At 37.1% G+C, this 27,096-nt stretch overlaps 1 protein-coding gene and 1 pseudogene across 1 annotated transcript in view; both read left to right on the plus strand.

Moving 5' to 3' along the window:
• FOXK2 (forkhead box K2) overlaps positions 1 to 27,096 on the plus strand; it is a 122,598-nt gene that overhangs the window by 11,212 nt on the left and 84,290 nt on the right. The gene's annotated exons all lie outside the window — the stretch shown is intronic.
• Positions 82 to 27,096, plus strand: part of LOC118856429 — a 53,214-nt pseudogene continuing 26,199 nt past the window's right edge.

The raw sequence follows: 27,096 nt of genomic DNA on the forward strand, positions 1-27,096 counted from the left end.
CTTGCTGTCATGAAATTGAAGTAGGATGCTGATGAACTTCTCCCAGCAACCAAATTTCAACATAATTTCCTATAAGCCCTCATGACTAATAGCACCAAAAGCCTTGGTCAGATCTACAAACATTGTATACAGAACTTTGTTCAGCTCCTGGCATTTCTCTTGGAGTTGTCGCGCAGCAAACACCGTATTGACTGTTCCTCAATCCTTTCCGAAGCCACACTGGCTCTCAGGTAGATGACCATCTTCCAGGTGAAGGATCAGCCTATTAAGGAGGACTCTGCCAAGAATCTTGCCAGCAATGATTAACAGAGAGACTGCCCCCCTCACCCCGTGATTGTCACAGGACAATCTATTGCCTTTACCTTTATAGAGATGGACAATAGAGGCATCCTTGAATTCCTAGGGGATACCCTCCTCTTGCCATGTAACCTGGAAAATTTCAGTCAGCTTTTGTATGAGAAATGGACCCCCTACCTTGTAAATCTCAGCTGGAATAGAATCAGCACCAGGTGCCTTGCTACACAAAAGGAGCCTAATGGCATTCAAAACCTCTTCTTCGGCTGGAACGTCTGCTAGGGAGGGATTGACTTCAACCTGAGGTAAATGGTCAGTGGCCTCAGCATTGATTGATGATGGTCTGTCGAGAATACTGTGGAAGTGTTCAGCCCATCTATCTCTCTAGGATCTTGTCCTTATCACTAATCAATGTAGCTCTGTCAGCACTGAGTAGTTGAGATGCACCATAGGTTTTTTGGCCCGTAATGAGGTTGACACACTCATTGCTAGAGCTATCTCAGTGTTTGGGAGGCTCAGAAGCAAAGTATGAGAGAGAAGAGGTATTAGACTGACTACCAAACTGAAGGTCTACAGAGCTGTGGTGCTGACCTCATTGTTGTATGCCTGTGATACCTGGCCAGTTTACCAGTGCCATGCCAGGAAACTGAATCACTTCCATTTGAATTGTCTTAGGAAGATTTTGAAGATCACCTGGCAGGATAAGGTACCAGACACTGAGGTCCTTACTCGAATTAAACTGCCAAGCATTCAAACTCTGCTTCAGAGAGCACAACTCTGATGGGCTGGCCATGTTGCTCGAATGCAAAACGTCCTTTTGGCCAAAAAGACTATTTTACAGAGAACTCACACAGGACAAGCATTCACGTGGTGGTCGGAAGAAGCGATACGAGGACACTCTCAAGAAAAGATCTCTCTTAAGAACTTTGGAATTGATTGTGCGACATGGGAGACATTAGCACAGGACTGCTCAGCCTGGTGTGCCCACATCAGAGAAGGTGCTGTGCTCTATGAGCAAAGCATAATTGAAACAGCTCAAAGGAAGTGCAAGATACGCAAATTTGGAGTATCCACCCCAAATGTTCACATGGACTATTTGTGCCTGACCTGTGGTAGAGCATTTTGAGCTCGTATTGGCCTGATGAGCCACAGTTGGACGCATTGAGTCTTGACTCAAGCATAATGATGTCATTTTGGTCCCCTTTGTGAATGAAGGACAACAACCAACCAACTTTGTTACAGACTAAGGAATAATGGTAGGAAACTATTAAAAATCTTTCTTTTCCGTAATTAAACTTATGTTTCAGTAAGGATAGAAAACTTTTTATGTATAGTAAAAACACTGCAGTTCTTAACATACAATAGTCTCAAATATGAGCTAATGCATTTCTGGCAGCATCCATTGGCATTGTGTGGCATGACAAGCATACACAGGGCAAAGTGCATATGTGTGTTCAGAACCAAGATTGCAGTGAAGTCATGTGATACAGCACAGGCAAGTGCTGCTAGAAACACCTTGGATTCATTATGCATTTGATTTTGAATTAATTTTTGGTTGTTGCATGTTCAGAAACCTTTTACTGTTTCCAAATTTTTTGCAACTTCCACATTCAGTTATGTGACCCCATATGGGGTCACAACCCATAGTTTAAGAAACAATGTTCTAGCTTATCTAGCTTATCCCATTATCTACAGATAATGCTGGCTCTTGGTTTTTAGATAGATACTACTTTTCTTTTTTTAAGGAAAGATCCATTTATTGAATGGTTCATTTTGTCAAAACCTTTTTCTGAATACCTAGAAATAATCATATTATTTTTGTTATTGATATGGTTGGTTGTTTTTATAGTTTTCTTAATATTAAGCTAATGTTGGATTTCTTGTATAAATCTAGCCTGATCATGGTGTATAATCTTTGTGATATGTTGCTCTAGTTTAAAATTTTTACACCAGTAAAGATAATTAAGAATTTTGGTCTATAATTTTTTTTGTCTCTCTTTTGGGTCTAGGGATCATTTAGGTATCAAGGCCATATTTGTGTCATAGAAGGAATTTGGTAGGTCCCCTTCTTTTTCTATTTTTTCAAAAATTTTATATAGTGTTAGAATTAATTGTTCTTTAAATGTCTGGTAGTATTTGTTTATAAATCTCTCTGGTCTGTATTTTTTTTTCTCTTTGACAGTATGGTTGTTGAGCAGTCCAGTGATTATTTAATTATCTTTACTCAGTCTGTTTTTTTGATTAGTTGTTTTTGCTATGAGATATCTCACATTTTCATTTTTTTTCTTTTGATCTTTTCACTTTGTTTTAATATTTCTTGTTGTCTCATGGAGTTATTAATTTCCATTTGGTCATTTGTTATTTTCTTAAGTAGGAATTCGTACCTCTTGTTTTAAGTGGTTAATTCTCTTTTCATGTCTTCCACAGCTCTCATTTCTTTTCCCAATTTTTCTTGTACCCCTTTTGGGTTTTGCATTTTTGTTAGGTCCTTTTAAAAACTCTTCGTCTTATGTCTTTGAGGAATTGTGGTTGGACTTATTCCCCATCTGTGTTTTACTTTGAAGCTTTGATTAGACGTTTTGGGATCATTTTCTTAATCAATGTTTGTGTCTTTAGTTTCTCTGTCCCTATAATGGCTCATTATAACGGGATTGTTTTTTCTTTTTAGTTTTTTCCTCACTGTTCAAATGTCCTTTTTGACTTCAGATATTATGTTAGGGCTGGGATCTGTAGACTTCTGGGGGGGAAATGGTTACATTGAGCTTCTGAACTCTTGTATCCCTTTGCTGCTTTCACAGCTCAGGCGGGTACATGTAATCTTTTAGTGCTCCTAAAAGGATGTGATCCAGGGCAAAATCTGCTCACTGCCTCCCTGATATAAGGCTGTTCAAGTTCCTGATCCACATTTGCATTTGTTGGCTTGTCTCAGGTTGGAAGTGTGGTAGATTGCTGCTGGACTCAGCCACAGCAGCTTCAGAACCACTAAATTGGAGGGTTCTCTTTGGTCCGGGTTCCTATACTAGCTGTTCCTCTGTGGGCTTCATCCTGAGCTGGAGGCTAGAACTGAATCCTTATTCTCTTCCTGGGTTTAAAACAATTGTTGTTTTTGAACTTCTTTGCTATAGCTTGGGCCCACTATCGCAACTGCTCTGATATCGCTAGGTTCAGGTCCTTGCCTCGTTTTGCCCTGGATTTGTGACCCAGGCGCACAGAGCAGTGGGTGACAGAGCCACCAGATAATAACTATGCATGTATCCTTTGCTAGTTCACAGATCTCCTGGCATTTCTTCCTGCCTGGAAGTTCGTGACATGGTGGGTGCTGGAGTGCTCTAGATGTGGTACGCTCCTGATCAGACCTAGTCAAGAGTGTCCATGAACCTCTTTGTCTCCCTAACCTGATCTGGCCTAGAAAAGTCACTGTATTTTAAAATAACAACAACAGCTAACTTCCTGATAAGAATTTAATGTGGTGCATTTTCTAGGTATTGGGAGTATTTGGTAAGGTCTTTGCCTTGCCTTCATCCAGTGATTCAGGATTGCTTAAGTGGAGAAAATTTTGTCTCCCTCATGTTGTTAGAAAGTAAGACACTTCTTAGCTATATTACTCCTTAATTTCCCAAGCATTTTCTGGAAAGGAGTTGTTCAAGTCACCCCTGGGGAAAGGAGACATAGCTTGTTGTCAGAGGTGGGACACCTGTACCTCAGTAATTGCCCTAAGATGGGAGAACAGGGCCAGTTTTCCAATTGTGGGTGAGTGCGATTGGCAGGAACCTAAATGTGTAGAAATAGCTGCCTTATTCTTAAGGGAATCATAGAGTCTCCAGTGTACCATAACATGGTATCACAACTCATGTCTATATTGGCGATAGACCCATTCCCCACCTTGTACCATTCTCATAAGGCCATCAACCTTCTTTAGTTCAGTAGAGGTTAGATGATGTCTCTGATTAGTGATGAAATGCTCCACAAATAACTGCATGCAGTAGAAGACATCAGGAAAATTCTCCCTCGATTTGGACACTAAATAGTAGAACTTTTGATTTTCCAGATGTTTTTTTTCCAGATCCCAAATCACTTAGCCATGCCCATAGCCACTAGCCAGAAATCAGTGTAGATAAAGATCATTTCCAGTCTATCACTCAGGACTCTTTCATATGTCAGGACCACAGTTCCTTAGGGTATTACATGTAACTTGATTAATGACTGAATTGCAGTTGTGCATGCCCCTCTTATAGTGAGCATAGCTGTAGATGAATCTGGTAAAGCAGCATTACTCAGGATCCAGGTAGGCAGGTAGGTAGGGGTTAATTGTAGGGGAAGAGTCTGGGTGTTAGGGCTAAAACTGAAGGCCTCTGCCTCTTGTGGAGTTGAAGCCTGTTTGTGAAGGAACTCAGACAAGTGTGATCCATTTAACAATAGAGTATTTCTATGTCCTATCCGTCTTGTTAGAGGAACAATTTTATAGAATCTAGTTCATGTAGTCTTCTCCCCTTGTCGCTATATAAAAACAGATCTGGTCAGCAAATGGTATTGACTCACAGGACAGTGAGACATCCATCAAGTCTGAAGGGTGCTGACTCCTTTTATACCTCACATGGCCAGGAGGTTGTGTCAACTGCTTGATCTCTAGTGCTCTGTTCCAACCAAATCTCAGAGACAGCCTTTTAGGAAAAAACTAGCCTAGCTCACAAGGCAGGGATGCCAGTAGAAATTATACCTTTCACAGATTGAAAGAATCTGTGGGGTTAGTGGCATGATGCAAGGTTGCTACTTAATTACCAAGTGATTATTCATCCCTTTATAAAAGGAGAATGAAATGTTACAGTGTTAAGAACTTTGTATTGGTCACACTTATATTTCAGTTAGTTTTTAATATTTTTATACAGTGGCCTCTACTTTTCTAATGTCTTAAAATTCAGAGTGTATTGTATGTCTAGGAACAGTTTTTCATAGCGAAATTATCTTGTGGAAACCTTTCCTCTGCATTAGCAGAAGTTATTATAGTACATGTTTTAGCAGGTATGATGATTTCATAATTAAAAGTAGCATTCACCTCCCCAAATTCTATGCTAGACAGTACAGTGCTATGACATTGCTTCTCATGCTGGAAGAGGAACAAGAGTTTAAATTCCTTTTGGCATTAACATATTTTCATAATTTTGATTTTATTCCCTGAATTAGGACAGAAGTTTGGAAGACAAGAAAGGATTAAGAGGGAAGAGAGAAATAATCAGATAGACAGAAAGTAAATAATTACAAATATATAGAATGAGACTAAGTGCTAACTTAGCAAATGATGGCAGAATAAATTTTAAAAGAAGTTCCAGTGTGAGTTTGATTTGGAATTGGGTAAGACTAAGTGGTCCTAACACAGATTCCTTTACCATACTTTACTTATTTTCATTTTGTTTAGCAGTTTGGTTTGGTTTGGTGCTATTACCTGAATGAAGGCATAAAGGATCAGCCTCTATCTAGTATAGGTAGTAACAAAAACCTATCACCTTTATAACCCTTTAAGAATTCCTCCTGGTTGGCCAATAATGATGGCATTAATGATGTTTCAGGTCTTATTTGAGAGCGAGAGATTCAAACTACCATCCTATTATGTTTCATCACCATCTACCTCCTGTGGGAGAGTTTTTTTTTTTATTTTTTGCATGTGGCTACTAAGTGGTGCTACAAGCTATGTACCATCTGGTTGCTATCCTATCACGGTATTTTTATAGCATTTCACAGATAGAATTTTAGAGGTAGGAGAGATCTAAGAGATCATGTAGTAGAAGCCCTTCAGGAAATCAGACATTGATTTGCTTGTTAGACCTTATAGGAACATCATGACATAGTGGATGAGACCATAGGCCTTGTAGTCAGAAAGATCTGGGTTCAAGTCTTGCTTCTGACAAATGTTATCTCTTTGACCCTGGACAAGTCATTTAATCTCTCAGTACCCCAGGCAGCTCTCTAAAACTACTGATTGCAGAGAAGGTACTAATTTGTTTTGGTAGAGGGAATTTCTTTATTGGGAGTTTCTTATACCAAATCACAGATCAATCAGTCATTCATTAAGCATTTACCAACTGCCCACTTTGTCCATGCACTATGCTAAGCTCTAGGGATACACAGAAAGGCAAAAGAGTTCCTGTTCTACAGGAGGACACAGGTTTTTTTTTAAATTTATTTTTAGTTTTCAACTTTCATTTCCACAAGATTTTGAGTTACAAATATTCTCCCCATCTCTACCCACCCCCACCCCAAGATGGCATGTATTCTGATTGCACCTTTCCCCAGTCTGCCTTCCCTTCTATCACCTCACTTCCCCTCCCATATCCCCTTTCCTCTTACTTTCTTGTAGGGCAAGATAGATTTCTATACCCTTTTGCCTGTATATTTTATTACCCAGTTGCATGTAAAAATGACTTTTTTAACATTTGTTTTTAGAACTTGGAGTTCCAAATTCTTTCCTTTCTTCCCACCCCATCCACCCTCCTTGAGAAGGCAATCAATTCAACATAGACTACACATGTATCATTATGCAAAACACTTCCATAATAGTCATGTTGTGAGAGATTAACTACATTTCCTTCCATCCTATCCTGTCCCCATTTATTCAGTTTTCTCCCTTAACCCTGTCCGTTTTCAAAAGTGTTTGCTTTTGATTACCTCCTCCCCCTATATGCCCTCCCTTCCGTCATCCCCCCTTTTTGTCCCCTTCCCCCTACTTTCCTATGGGGTAAGATACCCAATTGAATGTGTATGATATTCCCTCCTCAAGTCATCCGATGAGAGCAAGATTCACTCATTCCCTCTCACCTGCCCCCTCTTCCCTTCCAACAGAACTGCTTTTTTTTGCCACTTTTATGTGAGATAATTTGCCCCTATCTCTCCCTTTCTACCTCTCTCAATTTATTCCTCTCTTATCCCTTAATTTGATTTTGTTTTTTTAGATATCATCCCTTCATATTCAACTCACCTTGAGCCCTCTATCTTGTATATATGTATATTCCTTTCAACTGCCCTAACACTGAGAAAAGTCTCATAAATTACACACATCATCTTTCCATGTAGGAATGTAAACAAAACAATTCAACTTTAGTAAGTCTCTTATGTTTTCTCTTTCTTGTTTACCTTTTCATGCTTCTCTTGATTCTTGTATTTGGAAGTCAGATTTTCTGTTCAGCTCTGGTCTTTTCATTGGCCTTGGAGCATTATACTCAGTTTTGCTGGGTAGGTGATTCTTGGTTTTAATCCTAGCTCCTTTGACCTCTGGAATATCATATTCTAAGCCCTTTGATCCCTTAATGTAGAAGCTGCTAAATCTTGTGTTATCCTGATTGTGTTTCCACAATACTCAAATTGTTTCTATCTGCTTATAGTATTTTCTCCTTGACCTGGGAACTGTGGAATTTGGCTACAATATTCCTAGGAGTTTTCTTTTTGGGATCTTTTTCAAGCAACTATCAGTGGATTCTTTCAATTTCTATTTTACCCTCTGGTTCTAGAATATCAGGGCAGTTTTCCTTGATAATTTCTTGAAAGATGATGTCTAGGCTCCTTTTTTGATCATGGCTTTAAGGTAGTCCAATAATTTTTAAATTATCTCTCCTGGATTTATTCTCCAGGTCAGTGGTTTTTCCAATGAGATATTTCACATTTTTTCCTTCCTTTGGTTCTGTTTTATAATTTCTTGATTTCTCATAAAGTCACTAGCTTCCACTTGCTCCTATTTAATTTTTAAGGTGATATTTTCTTCAGTGGTCTTTTGGACCTCCTTTTCCATTTGGCAAATTCTGCCTTTCAAGGCCTTCTTCTCCTCATTGGCTCTTTGGAGCTCTTTTGACATTTAGGTTAGTCTATTTTTTTTTCTTATTTTTATTTTTTTATTTTTTGGAGGAAGGAAGGCAGGGCAATTGGGGTTAAGTGATTTGCCCAAGGTCACACAGCTAGTAAGTGTGTCAAGTGTCTGAGGCTGGATTTGAACTCAGGTCCTCCTGACTCTACAGCTGGTGCTCTCCTCACTGTGGCACCTAGCTGCCCCTGTAACTCAAAATCTTGGGGAAATCAATGTTGAAAACTAAAAATATTAAATAAAAAAAGAACTGAATATTGACATTGGGTCTCTGCAGCACGAAATATCTGTTAGTAATCACTATTCTGACTCTCTTGTCTAGTTTTCACCCTCCTCAACATGTTTCAGCCTTCGTTAGGAATGCATTTTCTATAGATGCTTCCCACCTCTTCTGAATCAGGCAACTTCTGCTATTAAGTGATTTTCATGAGTCCTAAATCCTCCCTCTTCTTTTCTCTTGCCAACATCTAGTCACATTACCAGTTCAGTCTCTTTAGGGCAGTCTTTTTAGCTCTACATTTAATTTTATTTTTTTGCAGGGGGGAAGGTAGGGCAATTGGGGTTGACTTGCCCAAGGTCACACAACTAGTAAGTGTGTCAAGTGTTTGAGCCCGGATGTGAACTCAGGTCCCCCTGACTCCAGAGTCAGTGCTCTACTCACTGTACCACCTACCTGCCCCTTCTACATTTAATTATTGAAAAATACATTCAAGGAAGGAAAACTTGAACAGACCTTCAAAAATTGAATGAAAAGCTTCTAAGGCTGTGTCCACATAAAATATGTGATTGTCATTGATTTGCCAGGTATCAGAAGGCTTTTCTCTCTCTTCTCTTTCTTAGATACTCCCTTATTTTTTTTTAGTGGACATATCTTAGTTTTTTTTAGATGTTAATTTTGGTAGCAAAAGAAATTAAGGTAAGAAGACTACATACATAAATCGTCCCTTCCTTTTAGTCACTGGTGAGAGTGGTCACTTCTAAAAAGAAAAATTCAAATTATGTTTTGTATTCAAGATGGAGATCTCCAAGAAAACCAACAAGATATTTCTTCTGGAGGTTATTTCCACCTTTTTGAAATTATCCCATTAGGGGGCAGAGCCAAGATGGCCGTATGAAAACAGCATCTTACCGGAGCTCTCTCACAAGGTCTGTCAGATTCCTATCAAAAGTGAATTTGAGCACATTTGAGAGAGTTAGAAACCACGAGCAGTCTGAGTGGGGCAAATTTCCAAGCCGGGAGAGTCTGAAAGGCCGAAGGCATGAATCTGTAGGGTTGGAGAGTGCTCGGCGTGCGGAGCTGCTCCAGACCAAAGCGGAAGCGGCTGGCCGGGAAACCCACAGCCTGGGAGAAAGCTGGGCTCCTGAAACCGGCAGAGATCCCCAGGCCTCCCAACACAGGACGGCAGTCTATGGAAGTGACAAGAGGCAGCACAACACCACCAGCTGTGAAACATCGACTCCTGAGGCTTGTAGCCCAAAGGTATGAAACACGGCTTCTTGAACTTCTGGGAGACATAATGGCCAGGTAAACGGCTCTAATCCCTTCCCCCCCAACCCAGAGAATTCCTCGGAAAAAATAAAAAGAACGCTGGAACAGAGGAGATAGAAGTGGGCCTTCAGTGGCGAAATAGTAGAAGTTCATTAATCCCAGAGGGGCAGAGCCGGCAGGGGTCAACACCAGGAGCCCAGACATAATCCTGCTCCTCTAGGGGAAGTACACAGACTAGCTCAAACAATAAAGAGCTGAGACCATTGCTGGAGAGCAACAGTGCTGGAGAGCACCCCTGGGGAAAGAGACATCAGGGAGCCAGACCCTTCCCCCACACCGCAGGAAACTGAAGGCTATAATTTACAAAGACAACAACTAGACTCACAATCCCCAGAATAAGAAAGCTGGGACAGAGAGCCCTGAGCCCCAAAGGCAGAAATTTGTTGTAAAGCCAGGAAAAGGCTAACCAACATGAAGAAGAACACAAAAAAACCAAGGACCATAGATTCTTTTCATGGAGACAGGCATGATCAAAATACCAATTTGGAAGAGGACAGCAATGACACTATAGATACATGTGATACCTCAAAAGTTAGTGTGAACTGGTCTCCAGCCCAAAAAGCACTGCTGGAAGAGCTAAAGGAGGACTTTAAAAACCAAATTAAGGAGGTAAAAGAAAAAATGGAAAAAACAGAAAAAAAATCCACTGATGAAATCAAGTCCCTAAAGAATAAGATTAGCGAAACGGCCACGAAGATTCAGATTCTAAATAGAGAAAATGACACCCTGAGAGGTAAAATCAACCAATTGGAAAAAGAGACTCAAAAGCAAAATGAAAACGCTAACTCATTAAAAATCAGAGTTGAGCAAGTGAAAGCTAATGAATCTATGAGGCACCAAGAAGTAGTAAAACAAAATGTAAAAAATGAAAAAATAGAAAAAAAATGTGAAATATCTGATTGGGAAAACAACTGACCTGGAAAATAGATCCAGGAGAGACAATTTAAAAGTCATTGGTCTACCGGAAATCCACGATGAAAAACAGAGCCTTGACAGTATTTTTGAAGAAATTATCAAAGAAACTTCCCAGAGGTCCTAGAACCAGAGGGCAAAATAGTCATTGAAAGAATTCACCGATCACCTGAAAGAGATCCAAACTGAAAACACCAAGAAATATTATAGCCAAATTTCAGAACTACAAAGTCAAAGAGAAAATGATGCAAGCAGCCAAAAAGAAACAATTTAAATATCATGGAACTACAGTCAGGATCACTCAGGATCTCTCAGCTTCCACATTAAAAGACAGGAGAAATTGGAATATGATATTCCGAAGGGCAAAAGACATGGGACTACAACCAAGGATCAACTACCCAGCAAACCTAAGCGTAATTTTTCAGGCAAGGAGATGGACATTCAGTGAGATAAGGGAATTCCAGACCTTCCTGATGAAAAGGCCAGAACTCAATGGAAAATTTGATCTCCAAATACAAAACTCAAGAGAGACATAAAAAGGTAAACGGGGGGAAAACCCCAGAAACCTTATTAGTCAAGGGCAAATTATTTGCATCTTTATATAGGATTATATCATCTTATGTATGTTTTATATAGATACATATATATGTCAGTCTTGAGAATAGTACAGCTATTATGACAATTGAAAGGGATACACATAGATTGTGAATGCCTGTGTAAAATAACTGATATAAGGATAAAAAACGTAAGAGATGTAAAGGGAGAGCTATGAGAGAAGAGGTAAGGAGGTAGTAGAAAAGGGTAAATTACACCAAATGAAGAGGCACAAAAACATATTATAGTAGAGGGAAAGAAGGGAGGGAGAAGAGCAGTATTTGAGCTTTACTGTCATCTGATCTGGTTCAAGAAGGGAATAACATACCCTGATAAGTACAGAAATCTAACTTGTCCTACAGGAAGTAGGAGGGGAAGGGGGGAAAAAGGGAGGGGGTGGTCAGAAGGGAGGGGAGAAGTAGCAAGTGGGAAACGGTAAGATAAGGGAGGGGAATAAAGAGGGAGGGTAAACTGAGGAAGGCAGCAGTCAAAAGCAAAACTTTGTTGAGGAGGGGAAGGGGAAAGGGAGAAATAAAAGCATAAACAGGGGGAAATAAGATGGAGAAAAAGACACAGATAGAAATCATTAACTGTGAATGTGAATGGCATGAACTCTCCCATAAATTGGAAGCAGATAGCAGAATGGATTAAAAACCATAATCCTACAATATGCTGTTTACAAGAAACACATTTGAAACAGGGGGATACACACAGGGTAAAGGTAAAAGGCTGGAGTAAAATATATTGCACCTCAGCTAAAGTAAAAAAAGCAGGTGTAGCAATCCTAATCTCAGACAAAGCAAAAGTAAAGATAGATTTAATTAAAAGAGATAAGGAAGGATACTACATCCTGCTAAAAGGCACCATAAACAATGAAGCAATATCATTGTTTAACATATATGCACCAAGTGGTATAGCATACAGATTCTTAGAGGAGAGGTTAAGGGAGTTACAGGAAGGAATAGACAGCAAAACTATAATATTGGGAGAGCTCAACCTTCCCCTTTCTGAACTTGATAAATCTAACCTCAAAATAAATAAGAAAGAAGTTAAGGAAGTGAACAGAATTTTAGAAAAGGCAGATATGGTAGACAGCTGGAGAAAACTGAATGGGGATAAAAAGGAATATACTTTCTTCTCCGTGGTTACATGGCACGTACTCAAAAATTGACCATTTACTAGGGCATAAAAACCTCACAATCCAGTGCAGAAAGGCAGAAGTAGTCAAAGCATACTTTTCAGATCATGATGCAATAAGAATTATTTGTAACAAAGAACCATGGGAAAATAAGCTAAAAATTAATTGGAAACTAAATAATCTAATTCTAAAGAGTGAGTGGGCCAAAGAACAAATCAGAGAAACAATTAATAACTTCATTCAAGAGAATGACAATAATGAAACAACATACCAAAACTTATGGGATACAGCAAAAGCAGTTCTTAGGGGAAGTTTTATATCCCTAAATACTTACATGAATAGAATAGGGAAAAAGGATATCAATGATCTGGGCATACAGCTGAAAAAACTAGAAAAAGAACAAATTGAAAATCCCCAATTAAATACCAAATTAGAAATACTTAAAATCAAAGAAGAGATTAATAAAATTGAAACCAAGAAAACTATTGAATTAATAAATAAAACAAAGACCTGGTTTTATGAAAAAACCAATAAAATTGATAAACCTTTGGTCAATTTGATTAAAAAAAAGAAGAAAATCAAATTACCAGTATCAAAAATAAAAAGGGTGAGTTCACCTCTATCGAAGAGGAAATCAAAACAATAATTAGGAATTATTTTGCCCAATTGTATGCCCATAAATTTGACAACCTTAGAGATATGGATGAATATCTACAAAAACATAAATTCCCCAGGTTAACAGAAATGGAAGTAAAATTTCTAAATAACCCCGTCTCAGAAAAAGAAATTGAGCAAGCCATCAATGAACTCCCTAGGAAAAAAATCTCCAGGGCCAGATGGTTTTACATGTGAATTCTATCAAACATTTAAAGAACAACTGATTCCTATACTTTGTAGACTATTTGGGAAAATAGGTGAAGAAGGAGTCCTACCAAATTCTTTTTATGACGCAAACATGGTACTAATACCCAAACCAGGTAGAGTCAAAACAGAAAGAAAATTATAGACCAATTTCCCTAATGAATATTGATGCAAAAATTTCGAATAAAATATTAGCAAAAAGATTGCAGCAACTTATCACGAGAATAATACACTATGACCAGGTAGGATTTATTCAGGAATGCAAGGCTGGTTCAATATTAGGAAAACGATTAGCATAATGGACCGTATCAACAACAAAACTAGCAGAAACCATATGATCATCTCAATAGACGCAGAAAAAGCCTTTGACAAAGTACAAAACCCATTCCTATTAAAAACACTAGAAAGCATAGGAATAAATGGAGCCTTCCTTAAAATTATAAATAGCATCTACCTAAAACCATCAACAAGCATTATTTGTAATGGGGATAAGCTAGATGGATTCCCAATAAGATCAGGGGTGAAACAAGGATGTTCATTATCACCCCTATTATTCAATTTGGTACTAGAAACATTAGCTGTAGCAATAAAAGAATAAAAAGAAATTGAAGGAATTAGAATAGGCAAAGAAGAAGCTAAATTATCACTCTTTGCAGATGATATGATGATTTACTTAGAGAATCCTAGAGAATCAAGTGAAAAACTAGTTGGAATAGTAAACAACTTTAGCAAAGTTGCGGGATATAAAATAAACCCACATAAATCCTCAGCATTCCTATACATTACTAATAAAGCCCAACAGCAAGAGATAGAAAGAGAGATTCCATTCAGAGTTACTGTAGACACTATAAAATATTTGGGAGTCTATCTGCCAAGACAAACCCAAGGCCTATATGAACATAATTATGAAACACTTTCCACACGAATAAAGTCAAATCTAAATAAATGGAAAAATATCAGCTGCTTATGGTTAGGCTGAGCTAATATAATAAAAATGACAATTTTACCTAAATTATCTATTCAGTGCCATACCAATTGAACTACCAAAAAATTATTTTATGGAGCTGGATAAAATAATAACAAAATTCATCTGGAAGAGCAAGAGGTCTAGAATATCTAAGGTATTGATGAAAAGAAATGCTAGAGAAGGTGGCCTAGCCATACCAGATATTAAACTGTACTATAGAGCAGCAGTCATCAAAACTACCTGGTACTGGCTAAGAAACAGAGTTGTGGATCAGTGGAATGGGATAGGAACACAAGATGGAAAAGTCAACAACTATAGCAATCTACTCTTTGATAAGCCCAAAGAGGCCAGCTTCTGGGCTAATAATTCACTATTTCACAAAAACTGTTGGGAAAATTGGAAAATGGTAGGGCAGAAACTGGGCATAGACCAGTATCTTACACCATATACCAAAATAAAGTCAAAATGGGTTCATGATTTAGGAGTAAAGGCTGATACTATAAGTAATTTGGGAGAGCATGGAATAGTTTACTTATCAGATTTATGGAAAAGAAAAGAATTCATGACCCAACAAGAGATAGAGAGCATTACAAAATGCAAAATGGATAATTTTGATTATGTTAAATTGAAATATTTTTGTACAAAAAAAGCCAATGCAACAAAAATTAGGAGGGAAGCAGAAAATTGGGAGAAAATCTTTACAACTGGTATCTCTGATAAAGGCCTCATTTCTAAACTATACAAGTCATTCCCCAATTGAGACATGGTCAAAGGATATGAATAGGCAGTTTTCAGAGGAAGAAATTAAAGATATCTATAGGCATATGAAAAAATGCTCTGGATCACTACTGATTAGAGAAATGCAGATCAAAACAACTCTTAGATACCACATCTCTCCTGTCAGATTGGCTAAAATAACAGAACAGGAAAATGATAAATGCTGGAGAGGATGTGGGAAAATTGGAACATTGTTACATTGCTGGTGGAGTTGTGAACTGATCCACCTATTTTGGAGAGCAATTTGGAAGTATGCCCAAAGGGCTATAAAAATGTTCATACCCTTTGACCCAGCAATACCACTTCTAGGGTTGTATCCCAAAGAAATCACAGAAGTGGGAAAAGGACCCATATGTACAAAAATATTTATAGCAGCTCTTTTTGTGGTAGCTAAGAATTGGAAATGAAAGGGATGCCCATCAATTGGGGAATTGCTGAAGAAGCTGTGGTATATGAAGGTAATGGAATATTATTGTGGTATAAGAAATGAGGATGATATGGACTTCATAACAACCTGGAAAAACCTACACGACATAATGCTGAGTGAGCAGAGCAGAGCCAAGGGAACATTATACACAACCACAGATACATGGATTCTCTGAGGACCAACCCTGACAGACTTCACTCTTCTCAGCACTACAAGGTACAAAGACAACTCCAAAGTACTCACGATGGAGAATGCTATCTACATCCAGAGAAAGAGCTATGAAGTATGAATGCAGATTGAGGCACACTTCGTGGTAGCCTTTTTTTTCCCCCTTTTTTCTTTTTCTCTCTTTTGTTTTTGTTTTTGGGTTTGTTTTTCTGGGGGGGCCTGTTTCTTCTTTTGCATGATTCATTTCATTGATCACTGTTCTTCTCCATAACTTGACTAGTGTGTAAATTAATTCAATTGGAAGTTATATGTGGAAGCTATATGGGATTCCATGCCGTCTTGGGGAAGGAGGGGGGGAGGGAGGGAAGAAAATCTGGAACTCAAAATTATGTAGAACCAAGTGTTGTAAACTAAAAATAAAAAAATGCTATAGTTAAAAAAAAAAGAAACAAACAAACAAAAGAAATAATCCCACTAGATGAGAATATTGGGGTCCCTTAACCACAAAGTTCTTTTCATGCTTCTCTTGATTCTTGTGTTTGAAAGTCAAATTTTCTATTCAGCTCTGATCTTTTCACTGAGAAAGCTTGAAAGTCCTCTATTTTGTTGAAAATCCATATTTTGCCCTGGAGCATGATACTCAGTTTTGCTGGGTAGGTGATTCTTGGTTTTAATCCTAGCTCCATTAACCTCTGGAATATCATATTCTAAGCCCTTTGATCCCTTAATGTAGAAGCTGCTAAATCTTGTGTTATCATGATTGTGTTTCCACAGTACTCAAATTGTTTCTTTCTGGCTGCTTGCAGTATTTTCTCCTTGATCTGGGAGCTCTGGAATTTGGCAACAATGTTCCTAGGAGTTTTCTTTTTGGGATCTTTTTCAGAAGGTGATCAGTGGATCCTTTCAATTTCTATTTTGCCCTCTGGCTCTAGAATGTCAGGGCAGTTCTCCTTGAAAATTCCTTGAAAGCTGATATCCAGGCTCTTTTTTTGATCATTGCTTTCAGGTAGTCCAGTAATTTTTAAATTAACTCTCCTGGATCTATTTTCCAGTCAGTGGTTTTTCCAGTGAGATATTTCACATTGTCTTCTCTTTTTTCATTCCTTTGGTTCTGTTTTATAGTATCTTGATTTCTCATAAAGTCACTAGCTTCTACTTGCTGCAGTCTAATTTTTAAGGTAGTATTTTCTTCAGTGATCTTTTGTACCTCCTTTTTCATTTGGCTAATTCTGCCTTTCAAGGCATTCTTCTCCTCATTGGCTATTTGGAGCTCTTTTGCCATTTGAGTTAGTCTATTTTTTAAGGTGTTATTTTCTTCAGTATTTTTTTGGGTGTCCTTTAGCAAGTCGTTGACTCGTTTTTCATGGTTTTCTTGAATCACTCTCATTTCTCTTCCCAATTTTTCCTCTACTTCTCTTACTTGCTTTTCCAAATCCTTTTTGAGCTCTTCCACAGCCTGAAATCAATTCCTGTTTTTCTTGGAGGCTTTTGATGTAGGCTCTTTGACTTTGTTGGCTTCTTTAGGCTGTATGTTTTGATCTTCTTTGTCACCAAAAAAAGATTCTATGGTCTGAGTCTTTTCTGAGTCTGAGTCTTTTTTCACTGCCTGTTCATATTCCCAGCCAACTACTTGATCTTTTAGCTTTTTGTCAGTGCTTGTAGAGTAGAGAGTACTTTGTTCCAAGCTTCAGGGGCTGTGCTGTTGTTTTCAGAGCTACTTCTCTTCCACCACCACTGCAGGCTCTGCCACAGCAGCGCTCCTCCCCCAAGAACTGCCAGCCAGGACTGTGACCCAGATCCAAGCAGGGCACGGCAAGAGAACCTGCCTCTGTTCCCGCAAAGCACTCCTTGCACTCTGGCTCGGATCTGCCACTTGATTCCTCCCACCGTGGGAGCCAGAGGCTCAGGAAGCGGCTGACACTGGAGCTTTGGAAGCAGCCACAGGAGCTTCCTACTGCTGCCACTGCCACTGCCGTGCCACCTCTGCCACCCCAGGGCTGGGGCCAGACCGCTCTTACCCCTATCCAGCAATTTTTCCACTAACCTGCTCTGTGTTCTTTGGTGTTTATGGGTGGAGAAGTCTGGTAACTGCCACAGCTCAATGATTCATGGCCCTCAGGCCTGCTCTGCCTGACTCCCAATCTGTTTGGTCCTGGCCCGGCCCACAGTATGCTGTGCTCTGCTCCTAGCCACCATCCAAGCTGTCCTAGGCTGGAGACCTGCTTTTTGGTGGGTTCTGCAGTTCTAGAATTTATTCAGAGCCATTTTTTACAGGCGTTTGGAGGGATTTGGGGGATAGCTTAAGAAAGTCCCTGTTTTCCAACCGCCATCTTCTCAGAGTTGTTTTAATTTTCATTTCTCTTAATTATTAAGAATTTTTTTATTTCTCTGAAATAAACTGCCTATTCTTTTCCCTGTAACCATTTATCATTTGGGGAATGGTTCTTATTTTAATAAATTTGACTCATTTCTCTGTATAGCTTAGAAATGAGAACTTTATCAAAGAAACTTGCTGCAAAGATTTTTTTCCCCTAACTTCCTCCCCTTATGATTTTAGCTGTATTGGTTTTGTGTGTAAAAAAACTTCAATTTTAAATCAGAATTATCTTTTTTACCTCATGTGAGCTTCTCCATCTCTTTTCCCTATCCATAGATCTTCATAGAACTTCAATTTTAAATCAGAATTATCTTTTTTACCTCATGTGAGCTTCTCCATCTCTTTTCCCTATCCATAGATCTGACAGATAAATTCTTTTATACTCCTCTAATTTGCTTATGATATCACCCTTTAAGTCTAAATCATGTAGTCATTTTGAATTTATTTTGGTATATGGTGTGAGATATTGTTAGTTTCTGTCAGACTGTTTTTCAGTTTTTCCATGGGTTTTTGTTAAAAAGTGAATTTTTGTCTCAATGAGTTTAATCTGGGTTTATCAAGCACTAGTTTACTATGTTCATTTGCTTTTGTATATTTTATGCCTAATCTGCCATTGCTCAACCTCTATTTCTTACTCAGTACCAGATTGTTTTGATCATTATAGTTCCTAGTTAAATTTGACAACTAGTACTACTAGATCCTCTTCCTTCACATTGTTTACACTGATTCCCTTAATATTCCTCCAGGTGAATGTTATTATTTTTTCAAGCTCCTTTGGAAGTTTGATTAGTAAGGCAATAAATAAGTAAATTAATTTAGTTTTTTTTCTTTTTCTATGTTTTCTTTTTAAAAATTTAGAGATGTTTTATTGATGTGTTTTGCCTTTACATTACAAATATGCGTGTCTCATTCTCACTTCATGAGAGTTTTCTTGTAATGAAGTAATGTAGCTAATTAATAATTCAGTAACCTCATCTGAAAGTGTGTACATTTTACATCTGTACCACACCTACTTCTCTATGTAAAAAATTTTAAAGTTAAGTTTTTATTCATACGTTCTCTTACATCATCATGGTTATCCCAAGTATTTTTCCCCCTCCCAAAGAGCCATCCACTATAACATATAATGTTTTTACAGAGAGAAAAAAAAAAGATTGCAATTGATTAACATATTGAAAAAATCTGAAAATATTTGCAATATGTAAAAGCCTATGACCCTCCAATGTCCGCAAAGGGGTGTTTTGGGTATTGTCCTCTTATACCTTTTCATTCCAGTTCTACTGGATCTTTATAATACTATTACATTTAATTTTGATTTTTTTGGTGTTTTTGGTGTTATTGCCTTTTAAATTGTTACACTTACTGTGTATATTGTTTGCTTGGTTGTGCTTATTTCATCTGCATTGAGTTCATATAGATTTTTCCATGTTTCCTCATTTCTTATAGCACAATAATATTCCATTTCTTTCATGTACCACAGTTTATTTAGCCAGCCATTCCCCATTTGATGGGCATCTACTTGTTTCCAATTCTTAGCTGTCGTAAAAGATGTTGCTATGAATATTTTAGAGCATAAGGGGACTTTCTTCTATTTACAGTTTTTTTGGGGTATTAACCCAGAAATGGATTCTTTGGCTCATAGTGTATGGACATTTTAATCATTTTATCTACATAATTACCTACATTGCTTTCCAAAATGGTCATAACATTTTATAGCTCAACCTATAATCAGTTTGTGTGTCTATTATTTCACAGTCCCCTCAACATTGACTATTGCCATTTTTCATTATGTTTTCCCATTGACAAGAGTGTAAATTAAAACCTCAGGGTTGTTTTGATTTGCATTTATTAATTATTAGTGATTTGGAACATTTTTTCATGTGGGTGGGTATAAATACTTTGCAATTCTTTTGAGAATTGTTTCTTTATATCATTTGACCAATTATCTATTGGGAATGGCTAGAAGTCTTATGTTTATTTATTAATTGTTTATATATCTGGGATACCAGGCCTGGATCAGAGAAATTTTTTTCCCGGTCAAGCATTTCCCTTCTTATCCCAAGTGAATTAATTTTACCTGTGCAGAAGCTTTCCCCTTTCAAGTAATCGGTTATCTATTTTGTGTTTTCTAATTGGCTCTCTCTCATGTTGGATAAGAATATACATCTCCCACCCATACCTGTGAGAGGTGTATAATCTATTTCTCTTCTAATTTTTTTTAAATTAAGATTTTTAATTCTTAGTTTACAACACTCAGTTCCGCATGATTTTGAGTTCCAGATTTTCTTCCCCCTCCCTCTCCAAGGTGGCATGGAATTCGATATATCTTCTACATATAAGTTCACATTGAACTTATTTACACAATAGTCAAGTTGTAAAGAAGAATTATGACCAATGGAATGAATCATGAGAAAGAAGAAACAGAAACAAAAAACAAAAGAGAAAAAGAGAGCAAATAGTTTGCTTCAGTCTGCATTCAGACTCGATCATGTATCCATTTAAAATGTATTATGGAATATAGTATAAGGTGTTGAGATAAACCTTATTTCTGCCAGACTGCTTTGCAATTTTCCCATTTTTTTTAGTGAAATAAGGTGGGTTTTTCCCTAAGTGATTTATCTTTTCTACTTTATCAAACAGTTCAATTCTATTGTTTCTGATTCTCCTTTGTCTAACTTGTTCCATTGATCTCTCATTTTTTTTTAAAGCAATACTAAGTGGTTTAGATGACTGCTTCTTTATAACATAGTTGTAGGACTAGAAGTGCTTCCCACCATTCATCCTTACTTCTTTTCATCATTTCCCTTGATAGTCTAGATTTTTTTATGTTTTATCTATTTCAATGAATTTTATTATTATTTTATCAAGTTCTGTAAAGTATCCCCTTGGTAATTTGATTAGTATAATATTAAAAGTGTAAATAAATTTTGATAGTAATATCATTTTTATTATATTGGTATAGCCTAGCCATGAGCACTGACTATTCCTCCAACTATTTAAGTGGTTCTTTATTTCTGTAAGGATCGTCTTATGTGCACTTTTGATCCCCAGATATTTTATGCCTTTTGTAGTCATTTGGAATAGGATTTCCCTTTCTATTATTGCTTCTTATGTTTTGTTATTATTTGGAATTCTCTTGGTTTTGAGGGTTTATTTTGTCACCTACAACTTTTCTGAAGATATTGTTTTAGTTAGTATCTTTGCTAATTCCCTAGGATTTTCCAAGTAAATCATCATTATCAGCAAATAAGGATAGTTTTAGCTCTTCTTTATCTAACTTTATGCCTTTAATATTCTTCTCTTGTCACTATTGCTACCTTTTCCAAGATAATCAAATAATAGTGAGAACAGTGGGCATCCTTGCTTCACTGCTGTACTTATTAGAAAAGATTCTAGTGTATCCCCATTGCATATGTTTGCTTTTGGTTTTAGATGATTTTTTATGATATTAAAAAATGGTCTCTATACTTTAGGGTTTTTAGCATCAAAGCATGCTTTACTTTGATAGAGGTTTTTTTTACATCTTTTGAGATGAACGTGTGGTTTTGGATGTTTTGGTTTTTAATATGATCAATTATGTTTATTCTTTTCCTAATGTTGAGTCATCTTTGCATCTTGGATAAATTGCTGTAGTCTGACAGAATTTTGTTTAAAATTTGAGTCAGTGTTCATTAATAGTATTGACCTAAGTTTTCTTTCTAAGGTGTTTTATCTTTCCCTGGCTTAGGTGTTAGGACTATATTTGTCACATAAAGGATTCTGGTAGGGTAATTTCTTTCTGAACTTTTGAGAATAATTTATGGAGTATAGGTACTAACTGTTTTTTAAAAGATGGATAGAATTCTTCTGTGAATCCATTAGGTCCAAGAAGTTTCACTTTGTTTTTTTCCCCTTTGCTAGTTCCTTTATAACAAGATTTGTTTCCTGTTCTAGGATTGTTTTATTTAAGATCTCTATCTGGTCTTCCTATACTTTGGCTATTTTATATTTTTGAAGATATTCCTCTATTTCTTTTGTTTTCTCAGTTTTGTTGATTATTCTTTTTATTTCTTCTGGTTTTGCTGTGATTTCACCTTGCTCATTTGCTCTTTTATTACTTTTACTTTTTGCCCTTTGATCAGTGGCTGAGGGTTTATCAATTTCATTAATCTCTTCAAAGAACCAGCTTTTAAATTTTATTATTTCTATGGTATTTTTTTTACTGTCCAATTTATTTCTCCTCTAATTTTTAATGTCTCCTCTTGTTTTCATCTTAAGTTTATTTGCTGGCTTTCTTAGTTTTAAAAAAGTATATTCAGTTCACTAATCCTCTCCTTTTCTGTTTTGTCCAATGTATGTTTATAAGGATATTATTTTCCCCTAAAGATTGCTTTAGCTGTATCCCAAATATTTTGATATATTGTTTCATTATTATCATTTACTTTTACATAGTTCTTAGTTGTTTCTATGATTTTCTTTGACCCATTAATTGTTTAGGATTTCATTTTTTAGTGTGGTGTCTGTATTTTTTGTTTGTAGTCCCTGAACTCATTTCTATTTTTATTGCGTTGTGGTTTGTAAAGGATGTATTAACCGTTTCTGCCTTTTTACGTTTGTTTGCAATATCTCTGTGCCCTAGTACATGACAGTTTTCATAAAAGTTCCATGTGATGTTGAGAAATATGTATTTTTTTTTGCTGCCTTATTTAGAAGACACTGTAAGTCTTTTACCTTTAGTTTTTTCCAGCAATTTGTTCAGTTCCACATTTTCCTGTTTGTTTATCTTTCTTTTAGACTTTTCCAAAACTGAGAGAGGAATATTGAAGTCACTATTGATTTACTGTCTGTACCTTCTCATAGACATGTTTCCTTTATGAATTTGGATATTGAAGCATTTGGAGTGTGTAAGTTTATTGCTGATATTTGTTTGTTGTCTATGGTTCCTTTCAGCGTAATACGGTTTCCTTATTTATCCTTTTTTTTGAATGTTTATTTTTGCTTTGTCAGATAGCATGATTACAACTCCTGCTTTTTTGGATTCACTTGATGCATAGTAAATATTTTCCCATCTCCTCAGTTTAATTTTGTGGATATCTGTTTTAAAATGTGTTTCTTGCAAACAACAGATTGTAGGTTTTTGTTTTCTTATCCAATCTGTTGCTCTTTTTCATTTTATTATATTGTTTAATCCATTCACATTTAAAGTTATATGTGTTAGGCTGATATTTTCTTCCATCTGTTTTTAACATTTTTTTCAAGTTAAGATTTTTCCTGCTTTTTAAAAAATAAACACAGTTCTTAACCTTATTCCTTTTTTAAAGTAGCCCTTCTGATTCCCTCCTCTCTTTTGTTACCATTTCCCTTTGGGGTTTTGCTTATTAGTTTCTTTTTCTCTCCTGATTTTATCTGGTTATATAATTCTCCCCTCTTTTCCCCCCCTCTCAGTCAAGTAGATTCCCTCTTCCTCTCTTTCCCTTTAGCTAGTCCTCATCATTCATTTTTAAAATTAAAATTTTTAGCATCACTTCCTAAAAAAGATGTCTCTAACACTCTTCATTATCTATCCTCTCTGTGTCCTCTAGATCCTTACTCCTTATAATTTTCAAAGGAATCCATTCTAGGCTCTCCCTTCTAGGCGATTTCTGTCACTGCCTTGTAGAGCTTGCCCTCTGGATTTCTCTTTTCCATTTTGCCTCATTCTCTAAATAGTGCCAATTATTGCAAATATAAGAGAGGACACTGCCCCATAGTAGGATCCCTTCCCCACTACATCTCTGATTTTGTACCCCCACCACTAATCTATATCCTCCCCTGGTTACCATTTTTTCCACATTTACCTGAAAATATCATTCCTGTGATGGTGCTTTCCTACTCCCCCAGGTGACATTTGCCCCCAGGAGTTTGCATCAGCAAGGCAATAATCACAACATCAATGATAATTGTGAATATGCCTGTGTAGTTCTATATTGCAAAGTATAAGAAGGTATATATAGAAGGTAGAAGAAGTAAAACATTTATTCAGACACCAGAGAACCAAATCCCAAAACCAGTAAGCCCACTTCATTATAACAGCAAGGAACTTAAGACACAATATCACAGCATGTAACCTCACCATCCCATTAGCCTTCCCCCCTGCTGGGGCCTTCCCACAAACACTCACAAATCCTAGCTCATTCCTGGTCTGTGTCCTTCTCCTCCCATGGTTCTAACTCACTCTGAACATTTTCTGCTCCACCCTTCCAGTTCCACTCGTTCAGCAAGCTCCTCCCAACACATGTGACTTAGGCTTCCTGTGACATTAGCAGGTCACATGGGCCTATTAATGGGTGGGGAAAATCTTCAAATTTACATTACCATTATTGAGTTTCAACTCTTCCCTCCTGAGGACTTTTCAAACACCAAATCCCCTAGGCCATTTCCAGAACAAAGGCCCCATCTTTTCACAGACCATATCTCTTCACTTGTAGGAGCATACATCAGTGGAGCTCCCCACCTCTGCCACTAAAGAGACACCTCCTTCCTTTCCTCACTTTTCCAGTTCTTCTCTGGTCATCTTCTCCCATTTCCCTATAGGCTCTTTTCTTTCTGAGACTGCAGGGGTCACCTTCCCCTCATTGCTAGCCCTTGATTTGACTCTAGCACATCATACATTCCTCTCTATTCCCCTGATCCCCTTCCCTCCTTTTATGTACCCTCCAAAGTTTCAATATAATCCCACTAAAAAAAAACATTTGATTCATCTGTGGGCAAAGTGTCGCCAGGTTCTGTCCACACTACCCCAGGTTACCCTCTTCATGGTTACCTTCCCTAAAATTCTGCCACTCCTTTCTCCTTGTGTACATTTAGATAGAATTTTCTTATTGGTCTCTCTCTGCTGTCACTCTGTTGTTACTATCCTTAGCTACTGCATTTATTTATTCCTCCTGCATTTCTCTTTTATGGAGTATTGGGGAAGCAAATGATCTCTTCAGTTTTGGTTTATTTCTAAAAGTGTTTCATACATCTCTTTACTCTTAAATATCCCATCTTTTTTTTTCCAGGTATGGTTAAGCTCAGATTTACAGGAGTAGTTTACCCTGGGCTGCATCCTGAACTCCATTGCTCTTTGGTATACATTATTCCATTCCCTCTTCCTTTTTCTGGTGGTTACAGAATAGTCTTGAATTATTTGAATGTCCTATCCTTTGTACATGAAGGCCTTCCTTCTGATCACTTGTAGAACTTCTTGTTTCCAAATTGAATTGTTAAATTTACGCACTGTATGTCTTGAAGTTTGAAGCCTTGGATTTTTTTCTGGAGGTAATCTGTGAATTTTTTCCATTGGAATTTCATTTTCTGTGTTTAGAAGTTCTGAGCAGTTCTCATCTATTATTTCTTTCATTATAGTGTTAAGGTTTTTTATCCTGTCATGTTCTTCTGGGAGACCTATGACCTTTAGATTGTCTCTACTTTGAGATCAGTTTGTTTTGCTTGCATAGTGAACATATTTTTGTTTTTGTTTTTTGCTTTTTCTAAATTCTTTCATTTCTGTAATATTTGCATTCCCAATCTATTGTTCACTTTTTTGTTTCTTTGGTGAGACTTGCCATTGCAGGTTCCAATTTTTCTATACTGCCATTTATTTATATTTTTCTGTATAGGCCATGAATTCTGTTCTTATAATTCTCATTTCTTTTTTGAACCACTCAGGAACAGAGAATTGTGTTCCATGTTCTCCTCACGTTCCACAGAGGCCTCTGTCTCATCAAATCTTGGATCATTATTCTTTGTTTTGCAGGATTTATTCATTGATACCTCAACTCTTTTACCAGATATAAAGGGCATATTTCCTTCTTTTGTTAGTTTTCCCTCTTTATTTATCTGTTTATATTAAAGGTCTTTTATGTATCTGCTTATGTTAAAGGTCTTTGAGTGTTCATCTTCCTGAGATTTTTGATAATTTCATTCCCTCTGCCCCCATCACCATGCCACTCCCTGATTTTCTCCTGTTCACTTTCAGACAACGTCCCCTCTGATGGTGGGTTTCTTGGGAGCTGGATGTCAAAGCATTTCAGCCTTGTCATATGCTGAACAATCCATGGTTCACCAACCTCGATCTCTGCCCCAAATGACTTTTGGGTAGTCAGAACCTGCACTAGCTGGATGCTGTGCTATTTCATTCAGGCTCAGTGGAGCACTGCATAATGCCCCCCCCCCTTACCCTAAAGTACCCTGTCCGAGTGATCTAATTCCCTCTTCCTTAGTTCTCTGGCCAGCAATGGCATTTCAGAGCTTTGCAGCACTGTTTACTACAGTACAGCTGTTCGCCCAGGTACCAGACATGTTGGCTGGTAATCTAAGCAAACTTCTGCAGCTTGAAGCTGAGGTCTCTACTATACCAAAAAGAGGGAGGGGAACCTGGGTATAGGGGGCAGGTTTTGCTGTAAGCCTATGTCTAATCAGTTGCTTGGGTCTCTTGCTGGTGTGCTCTAGTGGAAGGTCGGGAAGCAGTGCTAAGTGAACTCAATGTCAGTGGGTGTGTCCGTTCATCAGCTTGGGTTTGTTGTTTGTTTTTTAACCATCTTCTGCATTCTGGGTGTCCTAGACCATGGCAACAGCTTAAACTGCTTTTAACTTTGGGACATAATTTCTGATTTGAGTGGGTTAAACAAAATGTTTAGTCTTCCATCTTGCTGCTCAAGTGAAATCTTAATTTAGGTAAATTAGGTAATATTATTCCTTTTCTTATATATTTACATGTTTATAGACATTTATATAATATATTTAATTTATTTTATATATTATCTTAAAAGATATTTATGTGTGTAAATATTATATTTATATTGTTATGTTAGTTCAGCCTTTGTTATATTAGTCCATGAGCAATTAATATTTCTTCAGTTATTTAAATCAGTCTTTATGTAAAGTGTTTTATAATCGTGTTTCTATAGCTCCTGTGTGTGTCTTTATATTTTAAACTGCCATTATTTTAAATGGAATTTTGCTTTCAATCTCTTCCTGCAGGATTTTGTTGGTAATATACAGAAATGCTAATGATTTGTGTATATTTATTTTCTATCTTCCAACTTTGCTGAAGTTCTTGTTTCATTTAGTTTTTTAGTTAACTCTCATCCTATTATCTTCAAAAAGTAACAATTTTTTCTTTGTCTACTTTTATCCTTTTAGCTTCTTTTTCTTGTCTTTTTGCTGTAAATAGTACAACATTGA

This window comes from Trichosurus vulpecula, chromosome 7 (genome assembly GCF_011100635.1).
Source record: "Trichosurus vulpecula isolate mTriVul1 chromosome 7, mTriVul1.pri, whole genome shotgun sequence".
NCBI lineage: Eukaryota > Metazoa > Chordata > Mammalia > Diprotodontia > Phalangeridae > Trichosurus > Trichosurus vulpecula.